The sequence below is a fragment of the Diabrotica virgifera genome, chromosome 3 (genome assembly GCF_917563875.1).
Source record: "Diabrotica virgifera virgifera chromosome 3, PGI_DIABVI_V3a".
NCBI classification, from domain to species: domain Eukaryota; kingdom Metazoa; phylum Arthropoda; class Insecta; order Coleoptera; family Chrysomelidae; genus Diabrotica; species Diabrotica virgifera.
Window position 1 is genome coordinate 175,663,555 of NC_065445.1, and position 16,242 is coordinate 175,679,796.

Sequence of the window (16,242 nt, forward strand, 5' to 3'; positions counted from 1 at the left end):
CTCAAAAGATTCCAGTAAAGAAGGAATTAATTAGAATGATCAAAAGTCGGAATTTTAAAAACGAATACGTCATTGACACCATTTGCAGCAGGCACGGCCATACTCTTTTGCGATTACCCCCATACTATTGCATTTTTAATCCAATTGAAATGGTTTGGGGAACCGTAAAAAAACGATTGCGAAAATATAATCAGTCACCAACATTAAGCGCAGTGGCCATTGAGAATATTCGAGAAGTAATTAGTGGCATTAATAGCGATGTGTGGAAAAATTGCGAAGCTCATGTTGTAAAAATAGAAAACGAATATCCTGTTTTACCGGCAATAGCACCAATAGTTATCCAACCTGGGAACGATTCGACTTCAGAAGACTCTGACGATTCTTTTTAGTCCTTCTAATTAATTTCTTTACAGCTATCGCGATGCATCCTGAACATCTATCTAGTATTCATTATTATACAGTGTGTCGCATTTAAGATGAAGACACCTCTATATATCGGCTATCAAAATAAATATAGATTTGAAATTTTGCACAGTCATACATGTTGATGGTGCACATTTTTTTAAGATAGTCAACTGAAATTTAAATTTTAAACGCGGCTTACTGCGAATCCACAAACAGGGTAAATTTTCGATATTTTGTTTCGCGTTAGAGATATCGGAAAAACTTATTTGGAAAAGTTGTTCCACTTAGTAACCGCACATACCAAATTTCATGACAAAATTCGCATTTTTAGTTTTTTCAGTATTATTTGTAGTCAGGATCCTAAATCTACAATTGGCTGTCTAGAGATGCATCTCGGGACAGGAACTGTCGGTTTTAATTCTGACTACAATTAATCAAAAAAGTAAAAGTGCGAATTTCGACATGAAAATTTGTTATGTGGGGTTATAATAATATTTGGAACATCTTTTCCAAATAACTTTTTCCGATATCTCTAACGCGAAGCAAAATATCGAAGATTCACCCTGTTTGTGCATTCGCAGTAGGTCGCGTTTAAAAATTAAATTTCAGTTGACTATCTTAAAAAATGTGAATTAGCAACCTGTATAACTGTGCAAAATTTCAAATCGGTATTTATTTTGATAGCCGAAATATAGGGGTGTCTTCATCTTAAATGCGACTCACTGTATAAAGTCAGAAAAAAAACAAAAAACAAAAAAAATATAAAAACAAAAAAGAAAAAAAATAATAAAAACAAAATGAAAAAAAAACTAACTTTATATTCTTACTAACATACCCAACCCTTCCCTTTCCTGGCAAGGAAGGCTCATACCTCCTCGTGGTCCTTGCTGGACAGACAATATTTTGAGATTTTCTGTCCTTGCTGGATAGACAATCTTTTGAGATTTTCTGACAGAATGAGCCATTATTTACAGATAATTGTAAAAAAATATTATGGTTCATGTAAAAACTAAATAATGAGACCAATATTCTTATAAATCACTAAACTTAACAAAATTGGAAAGAAATCCTTTGTAAAAGGTATAAAATTTTTTTTATTAAAAACCCCTTAAAGGGCTACATCACAACAAAACGTTTTCGATTTTTATAAAAAATCATCATCAGTGTTCGATCTAAAAATAAGTATAACCGATTTAATGAATATAAAGTTATTATTTAAATTTTGACAAAGGTTAGAGCAAGTTGGTTATACTTACAAACTGGATGCTAGCTGAGCCACAAAAGAAAAATATCTGGGTAAAAACCCTTTACATAAAATATAGATGCCTTAAAAGTGCATACTTCAATAAAAAGGCCTGTGATGGTCACATGGCAAACAGGATAATGCCCTAAAGTAAAGTATACAGGTTTCCCAACACGTGGGATCCAAATTGAGTTGATCACATTTCAATGACTTAATGGCAACTGAATGCGAAATGAGTGATGTTTCTGAAAGGTGTCAAAAGACAGATGGACAACGTGACGTGGAATTTACCCTGTATTAAGACAGCCAACTAATTGTTAGTAAAATATTTAATGAAAATTTACATAGTAATAACAAACATCAACAAAGTTGTGGCTATAATTACATTTAAGTAAGTAACCCTTAACTTCTACTAGTCTTCCAAAATAATCTACTTTAACTTTTTCCACAGTTTTTACTAAATCGACCAGTCAGAACTCTAACACTATTTGATCTCTTCCACCCAATTTCATAACTTATTGCCATTTGATCAGGTTTTCGTTATAGGTCCAACTAAACTTCAGAAAAATATTTATAAAAGGTTTTTATACTAATTCTTCCACTCTCTTATCCATAGGATGTGGGGTCTGGTTTCTGGGGCGCCCAGCCTTTTTCATCAGACCTCATTACAGTAAACAATTCTGATATCAAATCACAAATTATTCACTACCTTCTAATTTTACACATATTGCTTGTTTTCTAATACACCTTCATACATCCATCCAGTTTTAAACCTTTTCAATTCAACTCGATAACTTGGTATAAAAAATAAAAAATAGAAAAAATCCCTATTTCATAAACATGTTTAGTCCTAGATGCCTATGTTACATAAAAGGACCTCATACTTTTGCCAGGTTATTAGTTCAATTGATATTCTTCTTCACTTCCAATATCAACACTCAGGTACTTTAACCAATTAATTCACATATCATTATATCATATCAGTTTCCTCCTGTGACTCATACAACTTATCTTAATTTCAACACTACTTTAATATTAGACTTCCATTTACTACAGACTCTCTAATTTACTCTGCCATTGGTACAATTAAACCAAACACTCCTTTTAATTCATAGTAAATTAAATTTTCAACAGCACAGTTGGACTTACTTCAATTTGAATAGGAACATGTATAGATGGCTGCATAGATTCTGGCTAATTCTCATTATAAAAATCATTTCATACTCCACGTTCATCTTACATATTCAAGGTACTTACTTAAATGTAATTATAGCCACAACTTTGTTGATGTTTGTTATTACTATGTAAATTTTCATTAAATATTTTACTAACAATTAGTTGGCTGTCGTAATACAGGGTAAATTCCACGTCACGTTGTCCATCTGTCTTTTGACACCTTTCAGAAACATCACTCATTTCGCATTCAGTTGCCATCATGCCCCGCGCACTCTAATAGCAAACATGTAATCGTATTTATTTTCCTTCCATTTTGTCAGAGGCGATGATGTCGGCATTGCGATTGGTGGAACATGACTTTTGACAAATCCTGCGCTATCTGTGAATCTGTGTTCGTGTTCGTTCGTTCGTTGTTGTTCAGTCATTTTAGCTTTGTTCCAACTCGATACAAAACCGTTCTTGAATGGTTACGAGTATGCGCAGTAACGAAGAATGTGTTACTGCGCATAATTATTCGTTATTACGCATGCGCATATCGATTCAAGAATGGTTTTGTATCGAGTTGGAACAGACCTATTATATGGTCGGTTTATGTGATCTGTTTGTGTCACCATAAAAAGCTGATATTCAGTCATTCAGTCGTGTTTTTTGATATTTTGTAATCGAGTACCTTTTTAAAGGTAAGTTTTTCTGATTGTAAGGTAGAGATTTTCTGATTGTAGGTACTGTTTATCCAACAGTTTTAAAATACACATTTTATTTCGCGTTTTGTTGTTAGGTCTAATGGCTCCCATCAGGTGTTGTGTGCAGACGGAGGAAAAATTCAACGAGTAAACATATATTTAATCCAAATTAAATACTCATATTTCTATGTAAAATGTCACATTATTGTATAAATAAATAATTAAGAAACAAAAGTTGTTTGTGTTGTACCTTTATTGTCCACTTGAATAAAATATTAAATATTGGAAGTAGCGTATGGAGGCTATGATGTACCTAGCATGGAGGCTAGATTACGCCACTCTTCCTATCCAATCAACAACAAGAACGTTTAAAATTTCACACCTATCATGTCGAAGCTACAGACCACTTATGTGGAGGCCAGATTTGTAGTACCCCTCCATTTAACCAGGTGCTGAGATGGCGCTGAAATACGTGACATATTTTTCAAAGAGTAAGATCGCATTCTACCAAATCACACAACACTTTTTTCTATGGTTGCCATTAAGTCATTGAAATGTGATCAACTCAATTTGGATCCCACGTGTTGGGAAACCTGTATACTTTACCTTAGGGCATTATCCTGTTTGCCATGTGACCATCACAGGCCTTTTTATTGAAGTACGCACTTTTAAGGCATCTATATTTTATGTAAAGGGTTTTTACCTAGATATTTTTCTTTTGTGGCTCAGCTAGTATCCAGTTTGTAAGTATAACCAACTTGCTCTAACCTTTGTCAAAATTTAAATAATAACTTTATATTCATTAAATCGGTTATACTTATTTTTAGATCGAACACTGATGATGATTTTTTATAAAAATCGAAAACGTTTTGTTGTGATGTAGCCCTTTTAAGGGATTTTTAATAAAAAAAATTTTATACCTTTTACAAAGGATTTCTTTCCAATTTTGTGATTGATAGTATACAGCCAACTACAGGAAAACTTTTTCTTTTCCTTGTGGATTTTTTAAAATTAACAAGTTTTAATTTGAAAGAATTAATTTGTTATTCATTCGATGTTGTGAACCCCATTGAGCCAATGTGAGCTCACATTTGAAAAAATTCTGATTCTGTTCCTTTGAAGATTCCTATTCGAAAATGCCCCATTTAAACAAATGGAAGGGTGCCGGGCGACATTTTTGGGCAGATATTGTTGAAACAATTCAAATTCAAAAGATCACCTTTTTCTGCTACGGAAAATATTACCTCGATTTCTCACCAAAATCTTAAGACTCAATGTTTAGACTTCAGTTACTCTTGAATCTCAAAAATAATCATTTACATATTTTTTCTACGAACGTGCAAAAATTTCTACTTTCGCGCACGCGTTTTAGTTTAAAAAGTTTTACTTTTCCGCACGCGTGTTACTTTTCCGCACGCGTTTTACTTTTCCACACGCGTTTTACTTTTCATCACGCGTGTTAATTTAGGTATGTTAATATGGCCTTAAAGTAATTATAATACATGCAATAAACTAATATTTAGATGTTATTTACTAATTTATTTCAAATATATCTTATTGTGTTCATGTTTTAATGAAATTAACGCGAGAATTCGATGAAATAAAATAATTTTGACATAATATTCGAAAGTCATATCAGTGGACAATAACAGTGGTTTTGAATCGTCGTCATGGAAACCAAGATCGTCGTCATGCTAACCAATTATGCTGAAAGTTTGGTTTTGACAACCTTGTCAAAGAATTAATTTGTGTACTTTCATATTAATTAAATTAATTGATTAAGATTTGGTCATTTTTTAAAGACTCGTAGAAAAAATATTGTTCCTAACGCTTGCAGAAAGTCTCTTTTCCGCACTCGACTGCTTGCCGAACTCCCGCTTCGCGTAGTTTGGCAAACTGCAGTCGCGTGCGGAAAAGTATGACTTTATGCACTTGTTAGGAAAATAACTATTTCAAGCCTGGAAAATGCATATTAGGTATCGCATTTTTCGGATTTTAAATCGCCTATATCTCGAAAACTATTAACTTTTGAGAAAAATGACAAAGTACCTTTCTTATTTAGAGTTACCCAAAAACCTAAAAAAATATTTTTTGGAGCACAACAGGTGATATTTTGAATTTGTTTAAAAAATTGTTTAAACAATTTCTGCCCAAAAATTGAGAGATTTTCCTGAATATAATTATGCAAAAATTAATAAAAATTATATGATTTTTCTTGAAATATGCGTTTGATGAACTGATCCTTTTTCTTAATTTCCACGCCAATGGTCGGCACTGGCATCAAAGAAACTCGAAAGCCGACACTTGGCAAACTGACTTTGGAAAAAGAATATACTTTTGGTTTTTATATTATGTCCGGCTAAAAAGTTCTAACCGGAAGTCCATATTATAGACACAGAAATAGTACATGTGATATATTCAACATTTGACCTCGGAATTTCGGTTTTAGAGCTGCAATAGGAAAGTACCGTTGGAAAGTTACCGAAATGGTGGCAAATTGAAATAGTATAAGATATATTATTCGACGTTCCTTAGCAAGATGAGAACAAATGTATAAATTTGGTTTTTATATTATTTCCGGTTAAAAAGTTCTAACCGGAAGTTAGGCCACATAATGAGACGGGAAAAGTACTCCCCGCTAAGGCTCATAATCCAAGGAAATATCTCGGGAAAGAGAAATGTGGGACGTAGGAGGATTTATACAAATACAATTGTTCAGAGCTGCAGCCAACAAAGTTAAGATTGCTGTGATGGTTGCTGTGATGGTAGCCAACCTCCGATAGGCGACGGTACTTCAAGAAGAAGAAGAACCGGATACTTTTGGTTTTCATATCATTTCCCGTTAAAAAGTTCTTAACCGAAGTACCATATCAGATTCGCACAAATGGTATATGTGACATATTAATTGAAGTGTATTGAAAAGCCGAGTTTGAATCTTTAGTTCCGGTTTTGAAATTATTACCGTTTAAACAATTATGACCGAAAGTTTAGTAAAAATGACAAAAAATTACTGAAATCGTTTATCCATCAACGCAAAGTTACACGAAGAGTTCAAATATCGACTTCAGGTTCTACTTTCGATCCCTTTGGGTGAAAACCTAGGACTTAGAAAGTCAAATTAAAATAATAATTCTTATGATTTATGCGTTTTATTCACTTTGCAAAGATTTTTTGTGAGCATTGTAATATAATACAGCGGTAGACTAAGTACTATAAATAGTAGCACCGATTACCTTTTATTTCTTTAATTTGCCAACCTCAATGCTAAAAACCCAAAGAAGAGCAAACATCATTGTTGGGTGCACCCTATCTGGCAAAAAAAAATTAAAAATTTGCAATTTTTACCGTTTATAAAAAGGATTTGAACTCGAAAGGGTGGTATTTTGGAAGTGCCGCGCAGTAGCGCCAGTCCCCTTGCCACTAATCGACAGCATGTTAATTTCGAGTTGTACTCGAGTGTTTATGTTGCAATATACGAGGACGCATTTAAAAATTTTAAAATCATTCAAGACGATCAACAATTTAACATAAATATATTAAATATTTATTTATATAGAAACTTTTTATTTTTTATTTTTATTTATTCGTGGATTTTTCGGTAAAACTCTTTTCGGCTATTTGCCATTTTTAATAAGCACTTTAATTAATAATTATTATACAGGGTGAGTCACCACTAACGGGACGGAAGATTACAGCTAAACGGTAAAAGATTTGAAAAAAATTTAAATTGAATAGTTTGTAAGTTGATAAAAGCTACATTCTAAAATTATTTTGAAATATACAGGGTGTCCCAATAAATTGCGGCGTATCAAAGTTATATTTTTTCTTATGGAACACCCTATATTTTATTGCATTTTTTAACTGTCCGCAAAAAATAAGGTATAGTTTCATAAGGCTTCCCTATACCTATGTACAGAGTGTTCTGAGTTATCTTGACTTTTCCTAAAATGTAAAGTTTTAAAAGAAGGCTTATTCTCAAGTTATTTAAGAAATTGTAAAAACATTACTTTTACATCTAAATAGTTGGATATTGGTTGAATGTATTCCATAATTAATTATTATACATTTGTCTACAGGGTGTTCAAAATTTACAGTTTCATTATTGGAGTATTCAATGTGTCATATGATGCTTATTTTAAATAGAACACTATGTATATTAATAAATAATTATACTAACCAAATTTACCTCTTTCGAATGGTATATGAATGTCCTATACCTAGGTGTCATAGTTTTTGCGTAATTTACAATTATTTAAATTCTTAATCTGTAAATCGATTTTAAAACGAAAGATTAATGTCATTGTATGACATTGTCAGTTTATGACAGTGCGGTCTTCTTCTTCTTCTTCAGGTGCCATCTCCGCTACGGAGGTTGGCAATCATCATAGCTATTTTAATTTTTGAGGCAGTAGCTCTAAATAGTTATTTCGAGCTGCATCCAAACCACTCTCTCAGGTTCTTCAACCATGAACCATCAGTGCGGTCTGGTAATTATCAAAACTATAAACATCCGTGTATGATATTCAACTTTTTTTTACTTAAAAATGGCTTTGGAAGAGCCAATTACATTCAGATTTAATTGTTCCTAAAAATGAATAATCACACTATCTATGAAAGAGTAGACATGCTACTTTGCATTGGGGAATATTTTTAAAATTTTCTCTTAGCTTCTAAAGTTTACGCTTAATAGTATCCTGATAGAGGACACCCAAAAAGGACGTTTTTGAGAAATTTCTCGATAGATTCCGTGCTGCTGGTAATTTTGCATAGGTAGGAAAAGTTAAATAAAAATAAACCATTTATTTTTGATGACGTCAACGAACTTGATGTCCTGTTTTCTGTTACGGAAAACCCAAATACTAGTACCTACGTGAAAAATGTCGAGTCAATTGGAGATCAGTCTAACAAGTGTATGTAGAATACATAAGAAAAACCACTATCATCCGTATAAAACTCAACTACACCAGCATTAGACAGAACAGGAACGTTTAACTTTTCGTTTATAGACTTTAGAATTTGGAGAAGATCCTGATTTTTTTAAGAATGTATTATGTACAGACAAATCTACCTACTTTTAATAATAATCGTCTAGTTAATAGACATAGCTTTCATTTTATTATGATACAGTAAACAAACATTTTAATGTTGATCGCCAACACCGATGAAGTGTTAATGTTTGGGGCAGTATTCTGAGCCAGTACGTTATCGACCCATATTTTTTTGACGAAAATCTGAATGGAGCAATTTTTTTAAATTTCTTAAAACAAGTTTTTTGAATTCTTCTTAAAACCTTCCACTTAGCGTGCGAACAAACATGTGGCTCCAAGTGGACGTGGCTCCAAGTGGACGGGGCTCCTGCTTATTTTTGACGTGATGTTAAGAACAACCTCAACATAAAATTTAGAAATAAATGGATAGATTGATTCGGTCCATATATTTGGCCACCTAGGTCACCAGGATTGACTAAGATGAATTTTTTTAAATAAGGTTATATTAAAAATATTGTAAATGCTGCACTTCCTAACCCAGAAACCTGTGTTTAGTACAATCTTTGATTAATATACATGGTGTTCTAATAAAATACCCATCATATTATGCTACATTGAATAATTTAATAATTAAACTGTAAATTTTGAACACCCTGTAAATAAATGTGTAATAATCAATCATGGAATGCATTAATTATAAGATAATTACCAGACCGTATTGACATAAAATGACAATGTCATACAATGACATTAATTAACTTCATCTTTTGTTTTAAAATCGATTTACAGAGTAAGAATTTAAATAATTATAAATTACGCAAAAACTATGAGACCTAGGTATAGGACATCCATATACTATTCGAAAAAGATAAATTTGTTAAGTATAATTATTTATTAATATACATGGTGCTCCATTTAAAATACGCATCATATGACACAATGAATACCCCACTAATGAAACTATAAATTTTGAACACCCTGTAGTCAAATGTGTAATAATTAATCATGGAATACGTTCAACCAATATCCAACTATTTAGATGTAAAAGTAATGTTTTTATAATTTCTTAAATAACTTGAGAATAAGCCTTCTTTTAAAACTCTACATTTTAAGAAAAGTCAACATAACTCAGAACACTCTGTACATAGGTATAGGGAAGCCTTATGAAACTATACCTTATTTTTTGCGGCAATTAAAAAATGCAATAAAATACAGGGTGTTCCATAAGAAAAAATATAACTTTGATACGCCGCCATTTATTGGGACACCCTGTATATTTCAAAATAATTTTAAAATGTAGCTTTTATTAACTTACAAACTATTTAATTTAAATTTTTTTCAAATCTTTTACCGTTTCGCTGTAATATTCCGTACCGTTAGTGGTGACTCACCCTGTACATTGCTAACTTTGTTATTTGACTATTGACACATTATGGCAGAGAGTAAAATCAAGAATCAAATCTAGCATCTCAAAAATCCAACAAGTAAAAATGTAAGTACCGGTTATAGGAATATCCCGGTTTATGGAATATAAATTCGAGGCCCCGAAACATTTCCATTTACTTTTTAAGGGAGTAGGCACAAAATCTTGGTCCAATGCTATTTAAATTCATTTTTTTTTATTTTTTAGAATCCTGAGAACAAACTAATAAATATTTTTGAAAAATTTAAACGCAGAATGAAAGAATACATTATTAGCGAGTTCCGAAAGTCTCTTAGAATAAACAAAAAGTTAAGTTTGAATGAAATACTTGAAATTAAAAATCACAATAAATTTTCTCCTTTTTTTTCACGCCTTTAACTTATAATTATAAACATTATAGAAGTTTTCAGGGACTTTCGGCCCTCGGTAATAATGTAATCTTTCATTATGCGTTTAAAATTTTCAAAATACTTATTGGTTTTCTCAGAATTCGAAAAAAAAATAAATGCATTTAAAAGCATTGGACCAACATTTTGCGCCTACCCCCTTAATAAATTTATCCGTTTGTTGAAATATCTTTTAATAAAATAATACAGCTTTTTATAATACTTTATAAGTCAACGAATAAATTTTTACCTACAATATCCTAAAAATTTAAATCAGGTATTATGCTTTGTCGCAAATGCCTCAAAGGCCTGTTTCTAAGGTAATAAATATTTTATTACAACTGTTATGAGTACAAACTCACCGACAAATTTACTGGTTGTAAAATAATTTCACTTTTCTACAAATTTCTATACAGTGACCACCTACTTATACCTCGTCTAATATACTTACCGTTGCACGTGATCCGCGTCATAGCCCGTGACGTCACATGATACCAACACGAAATATTTAGGCGGTAGGTGTGTTCTTTTTTAGAATAATTTTGCCGAGTACACGGGAATTACAGCCACTAGATATATTTTATTAATATACGCGTAGAAATAATATTTCAATATTTGAATATTTCTATTAATGTTAACTTAAAGAAATACACAATAATATGTTTCATTTAATTTGTATAAATGGATTATAAAGCGTTTTTATGAAGCACATTTGTTCGGAACACACTGTAACTGTAATCGAACGAATGTGCAATTTTAGCATAAATTGGTAACATTTATTTGACAGTTGCGGTGATGATACTTCATATTTGTTTTTATTCTTTATTATAAGTATATTTGTTTTATTATATTTACTGTTTATATTATTTACTTTAACTTAAGATTATAACTTAATTCTTGTTTTCTATTTCTAAAGTTTTTATTTATTTACATTGAATATGAATTTGTTTTGTTATATAATCCACTTCCGCAAAAATTATGTGATATACTTGATTTAAAATGAATTCAAGAATTATTGCGCGATCCCTCTTCAGGTGACAGCCATAACATTGATTTTTTTAAATGGGAGAGTATATTATTTGACACCTCATTTAGAAGCCTTTAAAATACTGATTACAATAATGTATAATACTTTAATCCTTTTTGAGAGCCTAGGCACAAAATTTCGGTTGAATTCTTTTTAAATGCAATCATTTTTTCGAATCCTAAGAAAACAAACAAGTATTTTTGAAAAATTTAAACACAGAATGAAAGATTACATTATTACCGAGGGATAAAAGTCACTTAGAATAAACAAAAAGTTTCTGTAGAGTGATATATTTGAAATTAAAAATTACACTCAATTATCTATTTTTTCGCCCCTGTAACTTATTAAAATAAACATTATAGAATTCCTGAGACTTTTGGATCCTCGGTAATACTGTAGTATTGTATTTTGCGTTTAAATTTTTCAAAAACACTTATTAGTTTTCTCAGGATTCGAAAAAATGAATGCATTTAAAAATAATTCAACAGAAATTTTGCGCCTACGCTCTCAAAAAGGATTAAAGTATTATATATTTTTGTAATCAGTATTTCAAAGGCTTTTAAATGAGGTGTCACATTATGTACTTTCCTATTTAAAAAAATCAAAGATGTGGCTGTCACCTGAAGAGAAAACAAACTTTGGAAAACTGTATGTCCTGCATTACTCACTTACTTTTCATACTATTTTACTTGATGTCTATTAGGAATGTGCAGGGCATTGCGATATAATTATTTCATTTGGAACAATTTCCGAAGTGGAAGTTGAATTTTACCTCCAAATTCAAATATTTCCAATTCAATTTCTAACTAATATTGTGGCTTATTCCCAGTTAAAACAGTAAATTTAAATAAATACTACGACCATATAAATATTACAACCACCATGTATTTTGTTATATTTTTTGTCATTTCAAAGAATGTCCGTACTTAGATGTATTATTTTAGCAACAATTATTATTTATATGTTCACAATAAATACCAACAAAACTGCTTTTTGAAACAAAACAAACAAATATGATTTTGTTTTTCTTATATCAACATAAAAACGTTGAATAATGCTGAAAAGGCAACTGCTATATCAAAATAGCGGTTCGGACCATCTCTATTCAATACCACGCCGCATGCCACGGACATTCTACCTCAATGGGCGCCTTGCCAAACAGATCAGGAATTTTGTTGTTATCAGTAGGCCAGTATGTGGGGGTACCAGTTGTTAGGTATTTCAGGTTATTATCTTGTATGATTTTTAATACATTTCTGCCTTTTGGAGATATCAGTCTTGCTCCCCAGGTTGTATGTTTTGCATTCCAGTCCCCTGCCACTAGGAAATGTGAGCCAAGTTGTTAAAACAACTCTCTGTATTCCTCCAGATTGATGGTGTGGCGTGGTGGGCTGTAGATAGAAGCTATTGTTAATGGAATGGTGAGCGCATGTACTTTTATAATAGTACTCTGAATTTTGTTGGTGATATATGGAGCAAGTTCGTAGTAGTAGGGGAGGAAAGTATGCTAAATGTGCAGTCACTCGACCGCTTTGGGGACCTATTGGGTTGTGAAGAGTAGGTTCTAAAACCAAAAAAAGTTGAGTTAAGTTTTTCATTTTAGTGGGAATTTTCCATTTTTAATTTAATTTTCCATTTTCAACAATCGTTTTTTCTGATTATAGCGCCATTTATCCATAATTCGAAAAAATGTTTCAAACAGAAGTTACTTATTTTTGCGTAAGGAATCCAAATCTGCAATAAAAAATGGGAGCTCCTATTTAAAATTTTAAAGTAACCCCCACCCCACCTCCTTGGGGGGCCGCGTTTGGTGTAATTCGATAGATTTTTCAAATATATCGAATAAGTGTATTTTTAGTTTTTCGATCTGATGTTCATTTCCCGAAATATCGATGGATTCGTATTTAAAATTTTAAATTTACCCCCCACCCCTCTCCGTGGGGAGTCGTCTTTGTTATCTTTAGATAGATTTTGACAAATATTGAGCACGTATTTTTTAGTTTTTAGATCTATCGTTCATTTCGCAAAATATTTTTTTTCTTGTGAAACTTTGTGACTCACCCATTTCCTTACGCCCCGCCCAAATCGTCAAATTTTGAAATATACACTGTTTTGCATGTACTTAACTTACCTTATCTTAATCTAACGATTTCGAGTTTTTCTAAGGATATATTTTTTTTTCGGCCCCCCCTTTACGAACACCCCTGTGTTTAGAGCAAATATATGGTAGAGGTACATCTACAGGGTACCAGGTTTCTCCCCATATGATAATCTGACGCGCTCGAGTTACTGCAAAAATCCCCGCTTGGGCTCCCCTACCATAGTGTTTTATAGCTGTACGAATTATTACAACTGAACCAGCATGGGCTGTTCCATCGGGATGGTTTGCGTAATAGACAGAGTAGTGTGGAATTTTTATAAAAGACCTCTCAGTTGTGTGGCTCTCAGATATACGTAGGATGTCTATTTTGGTTAATTTTAGAAATAGTATAATTTCTTGCACATGGTTTGTTAGACCATTTGCGATCCACTCTGCTATCCTATGGGTCGGTTTCGCCAACGACAAATAGTAGTTTATTCTATAAATAAAGTTATTCGACCAATAAACTGACATTTCTCCGTTTACTAACGTCAAATAAGATTTATTTTAATTATTTATTAAATAAATACTTACTCTTGGAACGAATTGGTTTGTTAATCTAGCTGTAAATATTTATGAGAAAGAAAATTCGCCAGTTCAACTTTAAATCATCAAAATTATATTGAAACAAAATATAAATATAAACGTCTAATAAATTTTATTCGACGAATAGCTACCTATTCATTGATTTATTTGTTGTTGGTGAAACCGGACCTAATTGAGTTAGCCATTACGACGTTCTATTTATCACTGTTGTAGGCATGCTTAGTAACGTGCTGTTTTGGTCTATCAATTGTGCAAACATATTTTTAAATTCGTTGAGGAATTCTGTAAGTTTATTTGAAAGGTTTGAATTATTGTTGTTGTCTTGTGAAGAAGTATTAGTTGCTGCAACTTGAGCATATGTTACATGTGATTGATGTATGTGGTGAGCATTAGTGTCATTATTATTTAGGCTAGCAACTCTAGGTATAGGAAAGCTGCTTGTTATATTTTTGTTTTTCGAATTTACTAGGTCTTTACATAGCACATCCTTTATAGTTTGCTGGATGATTGCCATTACATAAGGCACATGTTTCTGGTGTGTCGCGTGCTTTCTTGCAGGTTTTTGTGTCATGTGATCCACCGCATTTAACACAGGCGAATGGCCTCAGGCAGTAACTTTTCGAGTGTCCGTATTTTTGACACCTTGTGCATTGTAGTATTGTATTTTTTATTCTAGGTGGTTCTATTTTAGTCCATGTGGTGAGACCGCTCCCGTCTGAAAAACATTTCTAATTCGGTTTCTCTGCGGATTCATATTCAAAAATGTCCCCTTTAAACAAATCTGAAGGGTGCCGGACGGAATTTTTGGCCAGAAATTGTTTAAAGTTTAAACAATTTTTTTAAACAAATACATAAGATCGCCTTTTATTGCTCCAAAAAATATATTTTTAGGTTTTTTGGGTCATTCTAAACAAGAAAGGTATCTTGTAATTTTTCTCAAAAATTGACAGTTTTCGAGTTATAGGCGATTTAAAATCTAAAAAACGCGAAAATACGCATTTTCGAGGCTTAAAAACTCATATTTAAATTAGTATTTTTAAGGGTGCCAATAACTTGGATTAAAGTTTAAACATTCCTTTTTAAAATTCCGAAGAGTGATCGGGTCTAACTTCACTTTGGACCGTAGTTTTTTAGATATTAATTATGCGTGTCCATCCGGTTTTTTTGCCGGTGCGGCGCGCACTATTTTCAAAAATCTCCTATTTTCCTCCGAAAAATATCTTTTCTAGATTTTTTTGTGACATTCTAAATAAAATAAGTTTCTTAACATTTTTCTCAAAAGTTAATAGTTTTAAAGTTATAAGCGATTTAAAATCCGAAAAATGACAAAAAAGCACATTTTCGCATTTCAAATCGCTTATAACTTATGATTTTTTCGATATAAAACTAACACTTTCGATAGCGAATAAATCGAAAACTATTAATTTTATCATAAAAATATATAGAACGTATTTTGCTTAGAATTAATGTTTTTACCAACTTTTGTGGTCAAAATATAATAAAATATTTCCACCCCTCAGATGGGATGACAACCACCCCCATGGTAAAAGCGCCTTTCGGCATCATATAGATTTTGATCCTTGGACTATCCACTACTTATTCTGAAATTTTCAAGCAAATCGATCCATTCTGTAAAAATTGCGAGGTTTTGTCCTATTTTAAGCTTCATTACTTGCGACTAATTTGATAAATTGTCTGTTTGTTCATCTAGATTTTCTTTTGAGAGGGAATCAAATCCGCTTTGTGTTTCTATTTGGTTGGAAATTTCTGAATTTGTTTGTCTTTTCATGGATGTTTATTTTGTTTTCTGTTTCGTTAAGTTCTATGTTGCTATCGCTATCCGTGTAGTTATTGGTGTTTTGTGATGATGAGAGTGAGCATTGAGGGTTTGCTGAATAGGGTTTTGAGTGTTTTGAATATTTTGTGCAGTTGTTTGACTAGGAAATTGTACTTGGGTTTGGTATAGCTATTTGGGTTAGAATAGGTATTTGGTTTAGACATGACACTTGATTTGACCATCTGGTTAGATGGTGTTTGATTAAAATACAAAAATGGTACTTGCGGCTTTACTGCTGTTTGGTTTGACTGGTTCTGGTTATTTATTGTTGGGACATCCTGTATAATATAGTATTCATTTGTTGATAAATTGGTTGGCTACTGTTATCAAATCCTAATAAATTCCCCGAAGGGAACATATTTCTTTTGTTTGTTTCACTAATCACTTG

At 32.0% G+C, this 16,242-nt stretch overlaps 1 protein-coding gene and 1 long non-coding RNA gene across 2 annotated transcripts in view; one reads left to right on the top strand and one right to left on the bottom strand.

The window, feature by feature from the left end:
- Positions 1 to 16,242, bottom strand: part of LOC126881408 (zinc finger protein 227-like) — a 91,146-nt gene that overhangs the window by 16,223 nt on the left and 58,681 nt on the right. The gene's annotated exons all lie outside the window — the stretch shown is intronic.
- LOC126881409 (uncharacterized) lies at positions 3,456 to 3,741 on the top strand. Its single transcript, XR_007696838.1, has 2 exons — positions 3,456 to 3,504; positions 3,603 to 3,741. It is a non-coding gene; the product is annotated as an uncharacterized LOC126881409 (long non-coding RNA).